At 36.2% G+C, this 24,655-nt stretch overlaps 1 protein-coding gene across 1 annotated transcript in view; it reads right to left on the bottom strand.

Moving 5' to 3' along the window:
• Positions 1-24,655, bottom strand: part of LOC131067397 (COP9 signalosome complex subunit 5) — an 81,257-nt gene that overhangs the window by 45,265 nt on the left and 11,337 nt on the right. The gene's annotated exons all lie outside the window — the stretch shown is intronic.

The following is a 24,655-nucleotide window of genomic DNA, read 5'->3' as shown; positions in this document are numbered from 1 at the left end:
GTTATCCTGCTATAAATCAATCATGTCCAACGCATCCGAGCAAGCATCCAAAGTGTTCTTCCAATCTGGCATGAGCTTCTGCGAATTATGAACATAGATCGACAAAGAGACCAAGTCATCTATCTGACTCTTCTTCAAAGAGTCCAACTAATTGAAATACATAAAGTTCATTTTGTCTCTCAATTCTACTAAATGTAACCCACGGGCTTCACTGACATCAACTCCCAATAATTCCTCAATTGAGGCAAGAATCTTCGACTGAATAGCATGAATAGATCCTTCCATCTCTACACAACTCTTTTGTGTGCTCTCATAAGTTGATTTCTTCATGGCTAATGAACAATACCAGCAATGGAAATTGTATCTATCTCAATTGTGCACAATATTCTCTCGGATCAATGTGGACATAGGAATCTTCTTCAAAGCTCTGGGGCGTGGAATAGTCTTCTCCTGAATGGGTTAGAATTCCTCCCAAACTCCCTCCAAATACTGTATCCTGAATATAAGCCATGTTGTCCTATCAAAAGCCTGGACAAAATGAGTAAGGAAATCATCCACTTGTCTCTTCGTATCTTCAATCCATTTCTCCACCTCCGAGAATGTATCTCACATTGCCTCATAATGTGTATGTAGTCCACAATCAACTACAATAGGGGAAATAAGGGTGGGATTCCCGCGCCTTATCCCTGCAATGTACTCTCTAAGAATGATATTCTCTTCTTCGTACTTCTCTCTTTTCTTTATCTCTCTATCCAATCTCACACTGATTGCCTTAAGGGTATCACCAACCTCCTGAAATTCTTGCTCTTTTGTAGTACGGCCAAGGGCAACTGAAGTAATCTGGAAATCCATGGGAGTAGCAATGTCTGTTGTCACATCTCCAATAGGAACATCCACCTACGCAATCTGCATTCTTGTCTCATCCCTAGCTATGTGTGACAAAATCTCAACCCTCTTAGGTTCTTTCTCCTTGCTGCTTCTAGCTAAGTAGTCATCAATGTCGTCAATAGGCTACGCCTCTACCATCTTCTTACTTTTCTCCATACTTCTCATCAGCCAATCAAGAATAGCAGCCATCTCCATACCATCATTGAGACATATCTCTCGATCAAGCTCTCACTGCCAAGATAACATCATCATCATCATCAAGATTATCCCTGGTCAAATCATATACATTCTTCCCCAAACTAACCTCCAAAAGGACAGTTGGAGATCCCGACTGATCATCTTCATTAGGTGGAGCAGATGTAGCTGTGATATGTAAATCCTGAATATTCTCTAGTAATATCACTGTGTTGGAACATTGCTCAGCCTCCTTGTTCTATTATGGCATTTCAACTTCCTTGATTGATGAGACATTGAGGGGTGGTGAAGGAATGATAGTCTTTTGTTTCTTCTTCTTGACCTCCTCAATCTTCTTCCCTCTAGCTTTAACTTCTCCTGGTGTGTTCTTCCTTCGCTTGGGAGCTTGACTCTCCTCATCTGCATGAATCCTGATATCACTAATAGTCCTCTGATCATCCTCGAAAGCGGATTCCTCCGGTTTCATCCTTTCATAAGTGAAGGCAACACCCTTGTCAACTAAGTTTTTAATCTGGTTATCTACCCATCCTCGGGAGAAACTCAAGACCTCTCTCATCAACACATTCAAATCTGTTTCTTCTAGTTCTAACCAATTAGGCAATAAAATCGCCTTCTTCATTTCATTCTCATATTGTGGATGTGTATGATCCTTATCATCTAATACTTGATCAGGAATGAGGAAAATTTCACACTTCCTCATGAAATCCACTAACGTTTTGGACCACATTCTTCTTTTTATTGCTTGCTCGTCCATTAAGTTGGCCCAATAATCTCCCTTGATCCTTCCAACTTTCTTATCTTCTCTTGTATGTTGCAAATCGATAGAATGCAAGCTCTTCAACTGTTGTGCTAGTTGCTACGACGGATTGGCAAACCTCCAATGTCTTCCCCACTGAAATAGGAAATGGCATGCCCATTTTGTGCTTTTCCTTTTGGATAGAATCATATTCCAGAAGTTGTCTCACAAACTTCAACAGGATCGTTCTGTTAGTAGGATACCTAGGAAGCCTATAAGGTTCGGATTGAAATCCATGAATCCTTAGGTATGTGAAAGTGGGAAACTGTATGTACCACAATCTATAGTTCTCTATCAGCTTTGTTGCCTCCTTGGACAACCTCTTGTGAATTCCGTCTTGCAACATTCGTGTTATGTACATAGTGAATGCATCATTCCCTCTCTTATAATCTTCAATTCGATACATGTTCAGTTGTGGATAGCACCCGTAACTCCTGAATTGTCCTTGTCCATTCTCGACTTCACCTCTACATATCAATCCTTTGTAGGTAACAAATCGTGCAAGCAGGTACACCAAATAGGAAGTCATGGTGAATGACCTGGACCGCTCCACATTCTTCAGCTGAAAATCCAAATTGTCACTTATGATTTTAGACCAATTAATCAATGTTTCTTTCAGACAATCCTAGATGAAATAGAACATCCATCCATCGTATATTGCACCCTGCCACACCCCTATCACTTAGTTAAATAAGAATACTAAATCACTATATTCACCTTTGAAATTTGTGCACGAGTGTCTTGGGAGCCTTGGAGTGATGAGTGTTAGGCTTGATCATCCATTCCTTATTCACTACAGTCTTGCACGCATCCATCTTCTTCTTATATCTATCTTCATATTCATCCTTGGTATATCTTTCATGTCTACTCCACGTGGAATTCCAAACACCTCGGCAATCACATCCTTAGCAAGGTAGGCAATGATGGCACCCTTAGGAGTTAATCATTTGGGAGCGAGGATCATAACATCCTGCACACTCCAGGATAAGAGCGCTGCACTGTATGGATTACGAGAATTCACCGGCCTGATAAATGCCACTCTTCATAATGTTCACATAAGTTGGGGAAGGAATCTGGCTTCCAATTCTGAACATTCGTTGTCACATCTGGCTCATGTTCATGAAATACATGTTCGTATTTGTAATATCCTTCCATCTGGATGACATCTTGGATTCTGGATAGACACTCATCTCAACTATCTTTTATTGTTCCCTCCTTTCCCTGATTCCAGACTTCGACATCGTTCCTGTACGAAGCTAGAAGTTAGAACTTCAGAAAATCAATCCTAATAAGCTATTTTCAGAATTAGGAAAGTTCTGATTTCTTAAAACGTAGACAAATTTGGGAATGGAAATCAAGAATTTTGTCCATATTTAAACGAACTCTGAAAATGGAACGAGAATACAAAAATTAGGTTACAAGACCCTCATGAAAGCTCATAAAATCAATCATTTTCAGACTTAAGAAAGTTTGAAGACACCTCCTTACACTTCGGAAATTTACCAAAAATAGAGCGCAAAGGAGTATACCGGATCAAGAAATGACTACAGAAAGGTATGAAAAGGGATAACTTTCACACGAAAAATGTCTGAGGACACCCTTTCGAAGTCAACAATGGCTGCCAACAATTTGAAGACAACCTGCAACTGTGTAAATTACTCCTTAAAATCATGTTGCAATCACTCAAAAAGCAAAATATATGATACAAATCAATTTCTCAAGGCAAACATGGGTAAATCTGAGCATGTAGGTAGGGCTGGAAACGCGAGTTAAGTCTTTAGACAAGTCTGAAAATGGAGTTTTCAGACCTACCAGCACCCTTAGGAATGAAGATAAACTCAGAAAATGGCCCCAGAATGGAGCAAAAAAGCTTCCCAAGCGAAATCGCCTAGAATGACAAGTGGATGGAAATGACAAATTTCTGAGGACAGCCCCCCATCAATGGAGTTTCAGACCTGGAACAGCGTAAATGGTCTGAAAATACACACAAAACGCCACAAAATCCTTCCAAATGCAAATCGTCCAAGTTGGAATTAGTTGGGCAATGAAGAATGAAGTCTGAAAATTAATTACCAGCCAACAATGGAGGTCACATAAGTCTGAAAAATGATGAAAATCAGGCCTGAGAACAATTGTCAGCAAGTTCCCAACAATGGCGCCACCACCCAAGGAGAATCAATCGCCAAAATGGAGGTAAATCCTCCCAAAACAAAAATCGCCTAGCTCCTATAATGGTGCCATCCTCCCAAAATGGCCAAAGTCTGAAAAATGATGCTTCAAACACACTCAAATGGCAGCCAAGAAAAATCGCCTTGGCTGGGAATGGAAGAAGAATGAACAATAAAACCAATCTTCAGCCCAATATGTCAACTTGACAATCTTCAGCCCAATGTGTCAACTTGACACTTCGCCAAAATTCGCCAGCTAGAGGAAAAATCGCCTAAGTACACTCAGCAAATATAATAGTATTATAATGTTGGCCTCCTCTTTTAAACTTGCTTTTGCCTTGAGTTTTCACCACACAAGCAATGTGGGATAAAACATTTGCTCTTTTACACACTTGTGGGGAAAATCGACTTGCCTAGGAAATAATTAATTTTTTAATTTAAATTGCAAATCATTTATTAATTTTTTTTAAAATTAGATAATTGTCAACATCATTAAAAACAATTAAATTTGGGTCACGTCATTAAAAAGATTTTAAAATTTCATCCAAAATTGGACCCATGCCGAAAATCAATCCCTATTTGGATTAAAAATCCAAATAAAAATAATGAAAAAATTTCAAAAATGCATATTGGGGAAATTCGACCCTTGTCTGGATAAAAATCCGGACAAAATTTCATCATAAATTGCACAAAATTGCCTTCAAGGGAAAATCGACCCAAGTTGGGAGTCAAAATCCCACTAAAAATCATCACTTTGGCCAAAAAAGGACTCTGGGGGGAAATTCACACCAAGTCTGGAATCACTATCTACACTAAAATCCACAAAAGGTTGTCATAAATAGCTCTGGTGGAAAACCGATTGTCATCAAGAATCCTCACTTAAGTCATCCATAACTTCATCCACACTCCCTAGGGGAAATTCGAAGGTAGTCGGGAAAATTCCCAACACTTGGACAAAATTTTAATCATCCTGGTGGAAAATTGCTCCTAGTCTGGATTTTGAGCGGAGGAAAAATAGAGGATGTCTAGATTTCAAGGGAAATCCATGTCCAATCTGGATTTTGAATGCAGGAAAAATAAGGGATGTCTGGATTTCAAGGGAAATCCATGTCCAGTCTGGATTTTGAGTGGGGAAAACCATGAGTAGTCAAGAATATGAGGGGAAAAGCACCTCTAGTCTGGAATTTTGACCTTTTGACCCTTAGAATATGGATTTTCATTCGGAATATGATGATTTTTCCACTCAAAACCACTAGAAAACTTTTAAACTCAATAAAACTCATCTGGACTTGGGCAAATTCACCAAAAATTTGAGCGAAAAAACAAGGAAACTTATTAGGAGCAAAATCAACTTGAATAACTTAGTGCAAAATCAACTTGAATAACTTCCTAGGAGCGAGAAAACAACTCCAAAAGGCCCTAAAACACCTTAGCACTTAAAAACAGTGTTCCACAACCATTGGGGACGAGGAGGACGTGGGGATGGGCTTTGGGAATGGGGGAACAAAGGGAAAAAGTTTGGGGGACAGGGGGGAGGCCTTTTGGGGGGGAGGGGAGGGGAGGAAGGTGTGTCCATGGAAAACTGCTTAAAAATCACCGATGTGGATGTTCAAAAACATGTTAACGCTCAAAAGGTCTACACTTAGACAAAATTAGGATCATTTAAAATCTCAACTTTACGTGCTTGATCCTATAACTTCAAAAACCCCAAACAACAAATAGGCATGATCAAAATTGCCGACTATGCTGCGAAAACCTTAAACTAACCAACATAGAAAGCAGGAAAGAGGGGGTTCCCGTTCTCAATGGGGTGATGTGTGAAAAGGTCACAACAGAATCCCATAAGGGATTCAATGTATCTTCTACAAGTTTGACCTATTTTTCCAATAAAGCGTCGCACACCTTCTCATAACCCAAATTCTTGGACTCTTTCTCAGCCTCATTAATTTTTCTCACCATTTCTTGCCAATATAACAACATTATAAGCCAACCCATTTACATATATACATCTTGCAATGTGATGATTGGCAATGTGTCAAGTCTCATTTTGAAATGTCATTTCCGAAGGTCCCTTCGGTCTTTTCTTTGTACTCTTTCTCTACCACAACATTGGGATTATATGAGAGCATGGGGGGGTTTCACTTTCTTTAATTTTCTTTTTGCTAAATGATGATTTTCTCTACAACCTATTGGTCCATCTACTTGCTCTTGATCCACAATATGCTATCATTTGCTTCGATGGCACAAATATATTCAAGTAATTATGTAACGTTTCTATAATGGTCATTTAGTTAGTTTAGGATATTTCCTTTTCATAGTTTGTTCTTATTTAGAATGTTTCTTTTTGGTCTTTCGTTTCTATCTTAGAAACTTTGCTTAAAATTGCTTATTTAAGGAGACTTCGTCTCCGTTATTAATACAGCATCAAATTATCATTTCATGGTATCAAAGCTTAGCTCTTTTTTTTCGCAAATTGTTTTAGTAAAAAAATTTGTGGGTTTTCTGATTTTTTTCCACAAAAAATCATTTAAGGGTTTTGTTTGATTTTTTCCACAAAAATTAGGGAGTTTTTATTTTTGTTTACTACTTATGATAGCTGTAAGTAAAGTTTTTAAACAGACTGGGGGTTTTGTACAAATCCTCAAATATCATGGATTGGTTTTCTGATTTTTATCCACAGAAAATAATGGAAGGTTTTGCACAATTTTCTCTTCAAAAATCGTGGTTTTTTTGTTTGTTTTTTGCACCATTTTTTCACACAAAAATCATGGGTTCTCTCTGTTGGAGGGTTTTCTGATTATCCACAAAAATCATTAAGGGTGTTGCTGTATTCTAAGTTTTCTGATTTTTTTCCAAAAAAACCATGATTGGTTTTTTGTGCAAGTTTTGAGAAGCTATTCTTGATGTCTTTGGAAAAAGGGAGGGATAGCTTTGTTACCCAACAATATGTTGGATGGATTGTGGTAAACATAGTCATATTCAAAAGTTCTGTAGAACTAGGGAGGGTCTCAATAGTTGGCTCATGTCGCTGAGCATTCTGAGAACGGGGCAAACTTGTATGCATTTGTGACCAAATGACTTGCAGATTATGTCATGGAGAACATCAAAAGTATAGTTTCAACTACAACATTAATGGTTGCATGAGTCATTTCTCTTTTCCACTGCTGCATGTGAATCCATGCCTTTAATATGAAATGATGCTTCTAGGCAGAAAAGTACGAGTGGACAAATGCAAGGCCTCAACAGAAACTTAATGGTGCTTTGGGTCATCTATGAGTGGTGCAGCGCATTAAATGTTCCTTCAGCACCCTTTTCTGCAATGATAGTTAATCCTTCGATCTTGCTTGAATACTAATCATTGATGTCTTTAAGACAGTAAAATCAATCGTTATCATATATAATGGGTTCATGTATAGTACATTTCTTTTAAACCATGATGTAAACAGCCTTACCAACGAAAAAGACTTGCTAGTTGTTAAATTGATGTTCATGTCTTTACACTTGGTGCCATTGGAGAGACATATTGGACACATAGACTAATAAGAGCATTGCATTTGTTGGGGTGATTAATATGTGGCCCAATGATATCATAGCAACTCACCATGTGCATTGACAACTAAGCCATTATACATGATAACATTTCACCTTTTATTCCCATCACCCATATCATGCATGGAAGTGAGATCCACATTCAAACCCATGATGTGAAGAGCCTCCGCAATCTAATAACAACTTGTTATTTGTCTACCACTAAATACAAAGCTTCCCATTGGAAACCATATCAATAATTCCTCTTAAAAGAAACAAAGACAAGGTGGGCCTCTCACTCAAAGTTGTGATGTGGAGTTGCACAATGCAATATAGCGATTCTAGATATCGAACCATATCAGCATTTCCTTGGGAGAGATGAACCCATTGTGCACTGTCATAGTGAAAGTGGAGCCCCCACTCAAAAACGCAATGTGAAGGAGTTGCAGAATGTAATGAAATGTTGCTAATTGTCACAAATCAACAAGACTTTTGTAACTACTCCATGCAACCCACATAAGCATTAATGGGCCAATCATAAGCTATCAACTTAACACAAAGATAACAAAAACATTATATGAATTGGCAAGTATGACTCCTAAATTAAGAACACATGGCATGAGATGAGACTTCAAACGAAAATTGCAATGTGAACGTGTTCCATAATGTAATAAGAAATTGACACATGGAATGCCAACTAGGACTTAAGTTGCAACAGGACCACAACCAAACAACATAAGAAATAAAACAAGCGCAAGAAGTTATCAGCAAATGAAAGCTAGGGGCCGATAGAATGACGATACGCATGGGGATCGGGTTGTAAATCACCAAACCCAGAAACTGAAGATTACAAAGGATCATTTTTTCGGAAAAAAAAGATAAAAACCCTAAGACAGGAACACACCTGTACCCATAATTTTTGAGGATAAAACCAAGCAAAACCCAAAATCCCATGCAAACATCGCGAATTACAAATGACCAGACATGATTTTTGAGGAAAAAAATTGATCAAAACGCAAGACACAAAACCTAAGACACGGATCAAAATACAAAACTTCGTTTTTGAGGAAAAAGGAAAAACGGTAAAACCCTTTTACAAAACGATTTTAAGGTAAAAAATCACACAAAACCCACAATAATTTTTCATGGACAAAAAATTATAAAACCCACCCAAAAAATTTTAAGGAAAAAATGATTAAAATGCATCCAAAAAAATTTGAAGGAGAAAAAATTATTAAAAGCCCATCCACTAATATTTTAAGGACAAAAATTAGAAAACCCATGCAAAATAAAAAATCCATGAATAATTTTTGTTGAAAAAATTATTAAAACCCACCAATTAATTTTTGAGGTGAAATTATTAAAACCCGCAAGAAATTTTTTTAAGGGAAAAAATTTATAAAAACCCAATCAATATTTTTTTAAGGGAAAAAAGTTTATAAAAACCCCACCAATATTTTTTAAGGGAAAAAATTTATTTAAACCCATCAAAACATTTCCGAGCGACCAAACAAAGAGGCAGATTGCGTGCCCTAGTCGTATTGTTGCAGGGAGATGAAGACATCGAACAAGACCCAACTCCATTAAGCCCTAGAACACAGGTACAAAGGATTTGAAACCCTAGGTCACAGGATGCAGAATACAAATGCGGGTTGAAGATTTGAAACAACACATTCACGACCAGAAACCAAGTGAGCACAAAAAAGCAGAAGAAAACCTCCACGATCTTCAAACGTAGCTCCCAAACTGCCCACAAACATAGGTCCACGAACCCACAAAAATTTTGAATTATAGCTCCAAAAGAGCCCACGAAATTCTGCAAAGATTTCAACAAAACCTCCAACGATTTATAAAAAATAGAAAAAACAATTTTTTAGAAAAAAAAATATTCTAGATAAGAAGAGGTTATGAATTTTTCTCAAAATTCACCAAATTTTATGAAATCCCATTCGCCCGCTCTAATACTATGTTAAAATATTCGATGTTTTATTAAACAATAGAACGAGAGCTCTATATAAAGAATTTACAATAGACGATGTTTCTAAAAGAAACAATTGTAAACTAAAGCTGAAAATAGAAACTAACTAAAGACGAATAAGATGACCATTAAAGAAACATTACAATATTCTCATATGCACTTGGTATTTTGTGACCTTGGATTTAGACTTGATGATCGTTGTCCTTTATTTAATTTGTGTGATATCCCCACTTCGAAATATAATTTAATAATAAATAATGATAATAAAATTAAAATACAAAAGAATAAACATAAAAATTAAATCAAACTAAATATCAAAACATTTATTTAGTACTGATTAATCATCCATTTATTCCTATCAGCAATATATTATAAAATAATGAATAACCATTTATCTCTATAATAATAAATTATTAAATAGAATATTAATTTGCAATCAATATTAATTACTATTAAATATAAATAAACTGCTGGTATCAGAGATTATCCCCTCACAAAAGACAGTGATATTCAGTAATTGTTATTAGTAGTTGACAAAGCAGAGTCCAAGAGAATATATTACTGTTGTTTGGGAAGAAAGACAATGCCCATATGTGGTTAAATCATAAACAATAAATGTGAAAGGAAGACAATGATTGTTAAGAAAAAATACAATCAAATGAAGGGGAGATATTAAAGTACCAACATTAACGATTTTTCTTAGCAGACCATATTCTTGTTCAGACTAAGAAGAGAGCATAATTTTGGGCCAAAGAAATAAGTTTGATGAAGTATATATTATCATTAAACAGTCACAAAAAACAAGTGAGTGTATTTAGATCAGTATTTACAGCAATTATCTTAAAGTTCAGAATTCAGAATTAATAAGGATCTTGCACGATGACTGTCCAAGTCATACCCAATCATCTTCCAAAAGGATCGTTTCAAGAATAAATCAAAGACTCAAATCCTGCCCGATGATATTTTACGTAAGACTTCTTTTGTATGTTATAATTTATAGAGGCATTAACAATTGTGATTAAAGTTAATACAAAAGGTCAAAGCCAATACATCGAGGACGTGTGATTGCTAAGAGTAGAGATACTTTCGATTTAGGTAATGAAACGATAATACAAAAAGTTGTGACTATTCAAAAGAGACATATCTTTCGATGCGAGAAATATAAATATTGATTTAAAAAAGGGGAGTTTGAGGGGAATATTGTTGGTTTTACGTATATCCATTTTTGGATCTGCTCCAGTAGTGCATCTACTTTTGGCACGTTCAGGGTTGCACAGATTAGAGAACAATTAGAGACAAAAGAAAATACAGATTTCCATAGTGGTCGAATGATAATGACTAAAGCAGTGATCTTCTAACAGCGGTGATCAAGGATGCAGACTACTTTGAGAATACGAATTGATAAATATATATTAAAAATTCGGGATAGTAAAGAGGAAAATCCTCGACGTTCAGGAATGGAGGCATAGGGTGGAGTTGTTCATTCACATTTTGGCATAAATTGGTTGTATATACTTATGAATAGTAAACCGGAAGAACACCACCATCATTGCCCAGTTTGGATGGTTCTACATGCACAGAGTCACTAAACCAGATTGCATGAATACGGGGACTGGTGTCAAGGATGACAGTATATACATAGCATAAGTGACAAAGTACTATAACACAAACCACAACAGTACAGTTGCCATTACAAAGTTAATATATCAGACAAGCATTCAGTTTGGGCCGATCCAACTGCATGTAATTTGCTTTTGCTATTAAGAGGGTATCGGGACTGCATATAATCTCAGATCCCAGACACAAATTGCATACTCAGATCAATGAACGACACCTTCAGAACTGCTGGCATCATCAATAACATACCCTCATTTGTCAAATTCCGGAAAACTGATCAAGATAAGTTCCATTATTCAAATTAATCTCAGAATTTTATAATAAAATATATCTAATTTTGATAAAATTATATTATTAATATATTACAATTCTAATTTGAGGGTAGAATGGATGTCTCAGGTTTAAATTAAGGGAAATCCCAAATGGGGACATTACAATTTGTGTCAAGGTGTTCTCAGCATGTTATTTTTTATTGGCATCTGGATTATATGGTTTATAGCATTATGCATGTGATATACTTATGTTTAGATCTGACAATGCCTCTATTTTTGTTATGGTTGAGGAAAGATATATATAGATATAATATTTATACTTGTTGTGGATGAATGTTATTATGATTGTGTAACAGTTTGGGTGCATTAATTTTATGATTTATATGATGATGTATCCCGTTGGGTGATTATGCATTGCTTTGGCTATTATATATGGTATAGGTACGCTTGGCGTACAACTTGAGTATGTAAGTATATGGCTATTTCCCCACTTGAGTATACAGGTTTGAGTTATTTCCTCAATGGTGATTACTTTGGAGATGTTGCATTGGGCCACATGCATTTGTTATCCCTATCTTACTCAAATTGAGTGTGAGATGTGAGATGTGTCATGTGTGACCCTATGTAAATCTGAGTCCAATTTGGTAGTGATTTCGAAATCTGATCATGTTGTGGGTTATTTGTAATTGTGTGATTTAATTTAGTGGCTTAGTTCCATTTGCTTGTAATCGTGTTTTGATAAATTAATTATTGCTTATTATCTGGTTGAAATGCTTTTGTAGAATGGAAATTGGAAAAAGGAAAAATAACGCTAAGATAGTTGCCTTAATAATTATATTAAATTTGTTGCAACTACTTAATTGGGACTTGGGAAATATTCCATTGTATTAATATAATTTGTTATTTCAATTCTTGCAAACAAAAAAAAGGCCTTAAGCAATTTAAATATTCATGAAATGCATCACGTGTGAAAAAGGAATATAATATTCTGAATAAAAGACAATAGAAAATATGGAAATTAGAAAAGAAAGCATAAAAGAAAAAGAACTTAGTCATTTTTCTTATTCTTGCATTTTGGGAAGGAATTGGCTCTCAAACCCTCTCTCTTTCAAATTTGAAATTGAGGGGAAATTGCTTGCCTTCAATTGTATGAACTTAGGATTGGCATTGGAGTGAGAACATCAAAGGTGCTTACCTTGTTTGGGTGAGTTTACCTCATTAAAATTAAATTTATTAGAAGAAACAAGAATAGGAGAAGCCAAAACTTAAGGTAAATCTCTTCATTTTCTTTGGTCTTTGTATTCCTTCGATGTTTGAATGTCATGCTTACTCTTAAGGTAGCATATGGCTTCCTTCTTAGATTGATTTATAAATTATAAGCAAATAAAGGAGATTTAAATTGTTTGGCAATATTTATTAAATGTCCATTTTGTGCCCTTATTAGAATAATATGTTAATAATTATTTAGTTAATGGTCAATAATGTAACATAATGTACATATTAGTTACTTTCTATTTTTCTTCTATTTACGATTGTTTCTTAATAGAAACATCATCTTCAATAATGCTATATGTACATCTCTATTCTTTTAATAAAATAATTGCATTCCATGAACATGGTGTCAAAGTGAGAAGATATTAAAAAAATTGCCAAAATTTTTAAATTTGAATTTTATCCCTATGTTGGTTTTTTGCATTCACGAAGCTTTCTTTTTTCACGACGAGATTTAATACCCACATCTTTTTGTGCTCGCATGGCTTCGTTTTTTGCAGATTTACCCTCGTCTTTGGCCCGCATTCTCAAAGTTTGTGCCCGCACGAACACTTGCATCCTTTGTTGGTGTCTTTAGCGACTTCTTTCCATGCGATTTCGTGTTTTTAAAACACGCAATGGGATTATTTTGTGGCTGCGTTGGCTCTATAACCTTATGTGACGACAACGAGAGTTTGTGTGCTTCGTGCAACTGAAATAAATTTGTGTTTTTGTGCATGATTTTTTGCAATTTCTGCAAAACAATTCCAGTGACGCAATTTTCTTCTGCCCGCAATTTTTCACAACTTCCTGTGTGCTCTATTCCGCAGCTAGGGCATGTTTTTTTCTGTCTTTACAGATCCGACCAAGGTTTTGCTTTTTGTCAGCTTTGCCAAAATTAAATTTCAATTACAGATTCCTCATGGATTTTTCTCATACATTTATGGGTCTTCGTCGGAATATTTTGGGTCTGTCAAAATCCATACATTGGGATTTGTGCCAGCCATACTTTGTTCAATCTCGAAGTTTGCACCTGAATCTACCTCCATTTCTACATTGGGATTTGTGCCTCGAGTTTTGTGCTCTTCAAAAATCAGCTTTTCACCTCTTCAATAATTCTCGTTTTTTGTGCCTCGAAAAGTGTACAAGATGGCATCTTTGACCAACATAATGTTGGAAGGGAGTCAGCGATTTAACAACAAAAATTACAACACATGGAAGTAGAGGATGATGGCGATCTTTAAATATCGTTGCCTCAACGATCTTTCTAGGTAAAGAGACTCATCCTACCAAAATTGGACAAGATCAGGATAAGTTTGACGAGCGCAACCGAGAAGCAGTCACGCTTATCAAACTTCCGGTTACTAATGATCAGCTGCCTCTAGTGCCATCTGGCAAGACAGCTGCAGAGATCTGGACTATTTTGAAGGATCTTCATGAGACATCAGACAAAAGCCGTGTGTTCTTCGTCAAAAACCAGCTATTTTCTATCATGATGGATGTGTGTATGTCCTTACAAGAGCATCCAATAAAGATTAAGGACATTCGAGATTAGCTAGAAGCAATTGGTCGTAAAATGGAGGAAGAGGATATGGTAGTCACCGCCCTAAAGAGTATACCTAAATCCTATGAGCACTTTATAGAAACACTCAACATTTCTAGAGTTGTGCACCAAACTTCTGCAACAAGATTGTTGGAAACAACAGTTTGGTAGGAGTACCACTTCATCCTCCACAAAACAAGCCTTCACAACCAAATCCTTTCACAAGGATAAAGGCAAATCTCGGTCCTCTCAACAAAAAGGCCCTAGCCAGTCTGAGGATAGCTCGAAGAAGAAGAAAGTCCAATGTAACTATTGCCACAAGTATGGTCACTTGATAAAGGACTATCGAAATCGTTTGGCTTCCAAACAACAAAAACAAGGAGGGTCTTAACCTAAGGCCAATGTTGCAGAGCACTCAGAGTAGAAAGAATCTTCCTTTTACGCTTTCATGGCAAAAAGACTTGCAAATCATGGAAGTCTTCTACTTGGTATATAGACTTTGGTACATCTCGACACTTCACTCATCGACATGAGTGGTTCACAGACTTCTCACCTTTCACCGATTCAATCATTTTTGGAGAAGGTGAAGACTACTATTGTCGGCAAGGGTAACATTCAAATTCAATCTGGTAGGAGGAATCTCATATTCCTCAATGTATACTACATTCCTGGCTTGGAACTGAATCTTCTCTCCGTGAGCTAGATTATGCAGCACTCTCCTCAGCTTGATGTGGTATTTAGTTCACACAAGCGTTCGATTGTTGATCGTTGGACTCGCACTACTGCGGTTGTTGGCATCGAGGATCATGGTCTATACAGACTTGCGGATACAGGTGATTCTTTAGAGCATGCCTTTGCAACTAAAGCATTTTCTATTAGCAATCTCTGGCATCAACAGTATGGCCACCTAAACATTCATTATATTGCTCAACTTGTTCGAGGAAATTTAGTTCATGGCTTACCTAAGATTCAGACTTAAAATCAACAAGTTTGTGGAGCTTGCCAAGCTAGGAAGCAGCACAGGACACCATTCAAGGATCGTGACTCCAAGCAAGCCTCCAAGGTACTATAGTTGGTTCGCGTTGATATATGTGGACCAATGAATACACCTTTTGTTACTGGTTCCAGGTATTTCTTGCTCTTTGTAGATGATTTCAATCATAAAATGTGGGTGTACTTTCTTAGACAGAAATCAAATGTGTTTACCGTATTTCAAAAGTTTAAGGCCTTAGTAGAGAAAGAATTTGACTGTCCCATAGTCACTCTTGGGTCAAATAATGGAAGGGAGTTTTGTTATACCGCTTTCTCCAACTTTTATGATACTCATGGCATCAAACACCAATTAACCACACCTTACACTCCTCAACAAAACGATGTTGTAGAGCATCGCAACCGCGCTATAACTAAGATGGCTAGTTCAATGTTGAAACATGGGAGTGTTCCTTAATCAGTCTCCCACACAAGTTGTTAAGGGGAAGACTCCTGAGGAAGCCTGGACTGGTCGCAAACCTAGGATCAGTCATCTAAAAGTCTTTGGCTCTTTAGCATATGTTTGGATTCCAAATACCAAGCGCTCCAAGTTGGATTCCAAGAGTCAGAAACTTATGTTCACGAGGTATAGTGACAACCACAAGGCTTATTGACTGATTGATGTAGAAACTAATCGTCTCATCTTCAATCGCGATGTTGTCTTTGATGAAGAATGAGGACCTTTTCAGATATCCTCATCTATGCAGAATTCTGAGGATCAGCCTTTGAAGGCTACCGATTTGGGTGTGTGTCTTTCATTAGGTTCACCTGGTGGGAGAGGCAATGCAGAATCTGAATTCCTCCGAATGATGTCGATATTCCACCTATTCAACCTATTCCAGATCCAATTCCAGTTATTCCTCCTGCATCTGATGTTGTTCCTTCTAGTCTCTAGCCTAAATGGTGGGCTAAGACCATAAGTGATCTTCATCCTAATGAGCTTAGTGAGATTAGAACTTCCAAAAATAAGAACAAGCAGCAAAATACAGTCAACTTTGCTCTCATGGCCAACATTCACAATGTTTTTGAGCCCCAAACATATTCTGAGGCTAAAGGAATTCCTGTGGGAAAAGGCTATGGAAGCTAAACACTAGAGACTTTTGAAGAACAACACTTGGGTCCTCTTTTGTTGTACAGAAGCCCATTAGCTACAAATGGGTGTATAAAGTTAAGTACAAAGCTGACGAAACCCTTGACAAGTACAAAGTTCATCTCGTTGCTAGGGGGTTCTCACAAAAGGAAGGCAATGACTATGAGGAGACTTTTGATCCTACAGCCAAGATGAGTACCATATAGCTCGTCCTTGCCTTGGAAGCTCAGTTTGGTTGGAAAGTCCATCAAATGGATGTTAAGAGTGCAATCCTCAACGATAAGTTGCAGGAAGAAGTCTACATGACGCAGCTTCGAGGGTTCAAGGTTGTTGGAAAAGACCATCACGTGTGCAAACTAGTGAAAGCACTCTATGGCCTAAAACAGACTCCTCGGGCTTGGTACATCAAAATTGACAAGTACCTCATAGATCATGGCTTTTAAAGGAGTCCATCTGATTCTAATCTGTATGTCAAAAACATTGTTGGTGATATTATTATTCTTGTTGTGTATGTTGACGACCTCATTATCACTGGTAGTTCGGCACTTTTGATTGATCAGATCAAAAAGAGTTAGTGCCAATCCTTTGACATGACAGACTTGGGACTTCTGCACTATTGCTTAGGTGTTGAAGTTTGGCAAACTGAAGGTAGTATCTTCATATCTTAGTCAAAGTATTCATGTGATCTGTTGGACAAGTTTCAGATGCAAGACTACAAACCTGCATCCACACCTATGGAGAAAGGACTGAAGTTGACAGCCAAATCAGATTCCAATCCTTTGACATGACAGACTTGGGACTTTTGCACTATTGCTTAGGTGTTGAAGTTTGGCAAACTGAAGGTAGTATCTTCATATCTTAGTCAAAGTATTCTTGTGGTCTGTTGGACAAGTTTCGGATGCAAGACTACAAACCTGCATACACACCTATGGAGAAAGGGCTGAAGTTGACAGCCAAATCAGATTCACCTGTGCTAAAGAATCAGCATTTAGGCAACTAGTGGGCAGTCTCATCTACCTTACTGCTACTAGGCCTGATCTCAATTTTGCAGTGAGCCACATTTCACGCTTCATGACAGCCCCCAAGGCTGATCATTGGGTAGCAATGAAGCGTGTGATGCATTATGTGAAGGGCACTTTTGATTTTGGTCTTCTGTACAACAAAAGCCACGATCCTAAACTCATTGGTTTTACAAACTCATATTGGGTAGGTTCTGTTGATGACAGAATATCAACATCTAGGTATGTTTTCAGTTTGGGATCTGGTGCAGTCACATGGACTAGCAAGAAGCAGCAAGCAGTGGCTCTTTCCTTGACAAAAGTAGAGTATCGAGGACCAGTTAAGGCAGCCTATGAAGCAATTTGGCCTCGGAGGATGCTTTCAGACATGCAGATGTCTCAAGCAGGTCCTATTCCCCTTTACTGTGACAATCAAGGGGGTGCTCAAATTGGCCAAGAATCTCGTCTTCCATGAGAGAACCAAGCATGTTGAACTTCATTGTCACTTCATTCGGAAGCTGGTTGAATACGGATCAATTCAGTTGCTATATGTTCTAACAAAGGATCAAACAACAGATAATCAAACCAAGTTTCTAAGACCAGATAAGTTTGTAAAATTCAAGGGCAACTTGGTGTAGTTGACAGATTGACCATTAAGGGAGGGTATTAGAATAATATCTTAATATTTATTTAGTTAATGGTCAATAATGTAACATAATGTACGTATTAGTTAGTTTCTATTTATGATTGTTTCTTAATAGAACCATCATCTTCATGAATGCTATATGTACATCTCTATTCTTTTAATAAAATAATTGCATTCCATGAACAGCCCTCACTATGGCAGAATTTTCTTAAAACCTTTGAAATGTGAATTTGACTTCATGGAATAGGTGTTGTTCACCATAGGATCAAAAAAGCTGATTTTGGAAAATTTGTTAACAAAAAAGTTAGAAAATCAAGCATTCATCAATGCAGTTAAAAAAAATTTTGTGGTTTTTCATTAACAAAAATAGATTGAAAATTTTCAATTTAGCAACAAATTTGAATGATATGGAATGGGAAAAGAATACTCTCCTTAATGATTTTTCAATATGAATGGTTTAAGATCATGTTCAAAGTATTTTGTGCCATTTTTTTGCAATGTTTTCTATGCCACTATTAGGGATCTATTGGAGAGATTCGAGATCATGATCAAAAAATGGAAAAGCTTTGTATTTCATTAATTATCTTGTGGCTATTATCTTCTCAAGATGTATATTGTACGGCATTTGAGTCCTATATAATTGTAATATTAAAATTGGACCTCCTAAGGGTAAGGAATGTAAATTGACAACATAAGTGATGATGGTATGATGCTTTTTCTATCATGTATTGACATTGGTGTTGAACATACATGCCTTTCTTTATGCACTTGGCCATTACTATGATGTTGGTTAAAATGAAGTAGAGCACATTTGGATTTGGGATTTAAAACGAATGCAATACTTAGAAAACATGCAATTAGTGCTAACATTGAAACATTTATTCCAACTATATCTCTAAGTAGTTTTGGTGTGAAAAACTACCTTGTTGCAGTGTCGTTTTGGATTTTCCTTGTGGGTTAAGAATAAGCAGGATGTGTAGGCCACCTTCCCCTCCATTCCTTGTGTCTTTGGGCATGTTTTGGAGTCCATTGTAGCTTATCCAGCCCTTGGGAGTCATCTCCTTTGTGTGCTAGAGGATATCAGTTGTTAGTGTTTGCCTAGGTCTTCTGGTCATTTTGATCATTTTGAAGTTTGTTTGTGTTGTATCCCTCCTAGATTGGAGATCTAGAAACAAACATTTGTTTGCTCTATGACCAAGACTACAATGTAGAAGACACAAAAACACAAAAATTGAACTACAACACAATTATGGGATTCCCAAACTAGACTAAGAAACTTGCACTATTCCTAGACTTCAATGCATCCCAAGGACACCTGTGGGCTCCCACTAGTGTATGCCAAACACACTAGTGTCCTAGCGCACTGTCATACTTTTGTTCATTGAACAATGAGTATTTCCAAGCCTTTTCCAAGAAAACTTTGTATATGATAGATGTTCCCCTTGGTCGTGTGAATTTTCCCATAATTCTACCTCGTTGATAAATTCCTCTATTGAAAATATATGTCAAATTTTGCATTGAGAAATTGGTCTTTGCATGGAAAACTTGTTGCCATCCCTAGTGTAGAACTTGTACCTCCTAAGGTTGTCACATCTTGTATGAGTCTAATCCTTGGGGGTTGATAAGTGTGTTTAGTGTTGAGAAACAATAGTCATTTTGTTTAGAAGAGATGCATCATCTCCCAATTATATCACTCCTTGTGTTAGGTGTTCCTAGGCTTTGTGAAGGTTGTCGAGTAGGTGTTAGGGATGGATTTAGGGAAGATAGTACCCTCCTATTTGTGTTATGAGTCTTTCACTTGTGTCCATTTGCTTGGAGCAACAATGATGTCCCATGTGTGTGTGTCGTTATGCATTACACACCACTTGGTTATGCATTGGGGTGCCATGCAACACGATAGTGTTGTATCTTAGTTGCTTAGTGTTGTTTCTTGTAATGTCCCCTCATGTTAATGACCCTAGTTTTGCCCTTGATCACTATTCTTAGTTAATAAAGGAGGGTTAGAGAAAGGGTACCTTTATCTTCTAAAAGGAAAATCCTGCAATAAGTTAGAAAACAGCATAAAGTCATAATACATAAAAGTAAATAACATTTACAAATTAAACTATAAATGCAGAAATCAGGAACACAAATCACAACTTGCTATTTGATTGTAAGATTCTCTAAGCTCATTAAAGCAACCCCTAATCATAGTAAGCTAGGATGGGTAATATGATAGGGTATCCTTGTGACCCTCTACACTAGGCCCAAAGGCAATACACCTACGCCCCCCTTTGGCCTCATGTGGCCATGCCATACATATGAGGTGGCATACCTATTGAGGCATCCTTATATACGTTCCCCCTCAATCATGTCACCTTCTCTAGCTCACATTAAAAGACATACATAGTTCAGTCCTTCATGGTGCTGAGGATAAGGACTTCTCCTAATAGGGTGCCCAAAAAGTCTAACCCTCTAGGCCCAAAGGCAGAAAACCTTCGCCCTCCTTTGGCCTCATGTGGCCCATGCCATACATATGAGGTGGCATACTTAGGGGTGACCCCAACACTGTTCCCCCTATTTAGGATTCCTCCCTTCTCTTACCATGATTGGATCCTAAGTCACAAGGTTCTCCAAATTTTTGGCTTCAAGTTCGAAAATTCAACATATAAATAATTAATAAAATTTGTGAAAATTCATCTCAAATTCGTACAGGCAAAGCGGAACTTTAATTTTAGTTAAATGTAGTTTCATGGAGATTTTTTTAAGGGTTTTTCGATAGGTATTTCTTATAAACAACCCCCAACCTCAACGAAAGTCTATCGAAGAGAAATTTCTATTGTTGTGGCTAGGGCACAATAAATGTGTGAAGACTTGAAAATGGCATATGTTGCAGGTCTGAAGACGCGATAGGGCACAATAGGTCCACGATTTGAAGACGTGACAGGGCACAAGTCGCGACTACAAAGTAACGAATGCATTTCAAGTCAGGAAGATTGAAAAACAATCGAACAAAGGGAAAAAAGTATTTAGAAAATCTCAAACAATGTTCTTATATTTTTATAATGAAAGTAGTAAAAATTGTATGCATTAATTTATTTATTAATTATATGTTTTATACATAGAATAAAATTTAGTTTTTTTCAAGTTAAAATAAAAATTAATATATTTTTTATTTTAAGTTTTTTAAAAATAAAGTTTAGTGTTTTATTTTGTTTTTATGTTTTTAGAATAGAATTTAATATTTTGTTTTTGTTTTTATAGATTAAAATTATATATATAGTGATTGTTTATTTTATTTCAAAGCTATAGTTTTAAATCCATTTAGCAATACTAAATTATTTTTATAATTTTATGCATTTTTTATTTAAAATTAAATTTATATAGGAAGAATTTAATGTCGTCTTTTTTTTCGAATTTTTTACCTTGCCAAACTTCATCCGAATTTTATTGTTGCCAAACTTGAACTCAAATTCGAACATTGTGACTTAGATTGGATACATATATAGATTATAGAGAGCCTTCTATCTTTACTTGCTACAATTACTGGCAGCCATGTTCTAATAAAGATCAGATGCTTTGCATAACAAGGAAATGTGCCAGATTGGCCTATGTCTGTTAAAGCAGATAATAGAAAGTTCTTACAGCTTTTGCCGTCCCTTTATTGCTTCTGTTCTGCTGAAGTATTCCACCTTTGATTCTTTTTTCATTCAGATCTGAGTGTAGATCGAACTTCTGTATGTTGATCTATTTGTATGTATTTCTATCTGCATAAGAAATTCACTAGTACTCATACTCAGATGCAGTTATAAGCAATCAGTCAGTTTTGGTGTAACTTTCTGAAGGTCTATGTCTTTAAGTCTGATTCGCCTGTGACGTTAATGTAATTCTGAGTGCAGTCTATTTCTCTCCAACTGATTCCTGTCCCTCTTTTGATTGCTGGGTTGATCTTTATATGTCCTTTTTTAGAAATCGATGACTCACACCCTTTCCTTATGAATGTCTTGAGTTGTTAAGGAAGTGTCCTTTGCTGATCGGTTCCTCCTCTTAACTAATTAGTTAATCCTTCCATTTCACCGTCTCGGTCATATTTCATTATTAATGAAACTGCTGTTAATAAGCATCGATTATTATGTATAATTACCTCCTATCCCACTTGACTTGCTACCAGTTTGAAGACGTCATATCTAGGGCCGAAATCTGAGGGGAATTTTGAAGTCAAAAATGATCAAGGTTGACTGGCATCACGACTGGGACATGACAGTCCCCATGCATACCACCAAGAACAAGGATGTTATTTCCTGTAACTTAATAACAGTTCTGATCTGATCTGATCGATGGTGATCTCCCTAGATGCTTTTGATTCCTTTCCTTTATATCTCTCAATGAGAGGGAGAGGTCACACCTCTTCATCATGTATGCCCTTTGGCAAAAGACACACCCTTTCACCATTAGCACCCTTTGAAAGAGTGCAACTCTTCATTATTTCTGCCCTTTGAAAGGGACACAACCTTTCACAATCAGATCTGCCCTTCCTATTTAAATCAGATCTGCACTTCCGATTCCCCAATTTATTGCTCCCTCAAATGAGGTTAAAATGCTAGCAATCTTGTAATCTCCAATTAAATCATTGAACGCATGAAAATGTTTATTCGCTATTTCAGAGCTAAGTCCACTGAATTTGGGCAAATAATATCTAACTTCATTGGAAATGAGATTTAGATGATTTGGGATATCACTAAATCAAGTGGTCTATACCTTCCAACAAAGAAAGGCATTGACTAAGATTATGACTTATATTGATTGATATTATGCATCACAAATACAACATTTGAATGTGCAAGGGAAAGGCTATAATAGCATTCCATTTTTAAATCTACCCTTAATGAAAACCAACTCCCCTTATCAGCATTCTCTACAAGTTTCAACTTAATATGATTTTAAGATTACACAACACAACACCTTATCCCTCCCATTTCTTAGGTTCTTTGCATACAAGTGAATCTTTCTTATTTTAATACCCATCCCTCAATATAAAATCATCCATTAAAAAGTAATTAAATTTATTCACGATGAACCTAATAAAATAATGTGTTCATTCTATAAAAATAGAGTATGAAGGAAAAATAGAATACCTGAAAAAATATTGCACCTCATACAAGTTATCCTCCAAATTTTGCAAATCTATGCCAAACATTAGTAAAATAGGAAGCATTTTTTTAATCATTAGTCAATAAAGACACCACAAACAAGAAATAATCAAATCTCTCCTACACTTAAGACTATACAGGACCTAGTGGGGTACCCCTACCAATGTACCCTAGACTCTATGTGAAATACAATAGGTTTATCTGTATCACAATGTAAAGCAAATAATATGTTGATGCATAAATGGCAAGGATTCTTAAAATATGGCACATTCATGTACATCCCTTGTACCCTTAATGCTCAAGCATGAACAATATAATTTACAAAATGAATTACAAAATGATTTTCATTCTTAACGTATGAGTGGGTTGGGAGATTTCCTATTGACTGACTGATGCCTATTTGGGGAAATACATAGTCACCAAAAATTGACACAATTTTGCATTTGCAGTAACATTTCTGGTTGTTCAAAACATGTACTACTACCTTACAGTGACTATTATTGCCTTGCAATAACTTGAACCTACATATGTAATTTGACTACAAAATTCTACTTAATAATCTCTTACCAGTACTGCAAACCCTACTTGATTTTTGGGAAGATTTCTCATTACCACTGAAAGTGTACTAACCAAAAGAGAAAATCCTATAGCAAATTTATAGGCCAAGATTTTTCACCTTCCTTAAAGCTGTCCTTCTCTTCAAGAACAAACAATACAAAAAGGAAGACAACTATGCAATCAAATCATCACTCATACAAAGTAACCAGAAATAAGTATCAAAGTAGAATGGACAGACAACATTTACACTTGTATTCTTCAATTCATAGAAGTAAATATATTTAAAATATCACGATACACTCCAATATATCTTTTCTTGATAGAGTTCCCAACATTTTCTTGAAAATATCGCAACTTTTTCAAAATATCTTTGAACAAAATTTTCAACAAAATTGAATATTAGCAATGTCACTAGTAATATCAAAATAAATTAGTTTTTTTTTTTATATAAGCATCAAACCTGCAAGTTTTTAGTCATGCTATCATAGAAATTTTATAAACGGGTTATACACCTTGAATAGTGTAAGTAGCTGTTGAGATTTCCAGCTGCCATTATTGAATAGCAATTAGATCTGTTGCCAAGGGACAACAGCAATTATTACTATCATTATTTAAAAAGTGAACATGGTTATCTACAGTTGTAAGACACCTAGTATAATTGAGTTTGAAAAACCTAGTGAATAGGACCACAGTTGTTCTTATTGTGATTAGTGACTATGACTATTTCATTTGATAACAGCAAACACTGCTGCCATTATTCATGATTCATGAACGTAGTCATTACTAGACAAAACTGTCAAATGATTATTCTATCTTTTGACTTGTCATTGTAGTTGCATCAGAAATCTTGGTGCTTTCATTGAATTGCTGTCACTTCTACTTATCAATGGATATTGTTGTTATTTCATTTGTAAAACAGTTATCTGATTAAGGTAATTATTTAGAAATTTTCGTTGATAGAAATCAGAT

This window comes from Cryptomeria japonica, chromosome 5 (genome assembly GCF_030272615.1).
Source record: "Cryptomeria japonica chromosome 5, Sugi_1.0, whole genome shotgun sequence".
NCBI classification, from domain to species: Eukaryota; Viridiplantae; Streptophyta; class Pinopsida; order Cupressales; family Cupressaceae; genus Cryptomeria; species Cryptomeria japonica.
The sequence above is the reverse complement of the archived record's forward strand: the minus strand, read 5'-3'. Positions and strand labels throughout refer to the sequence as shown.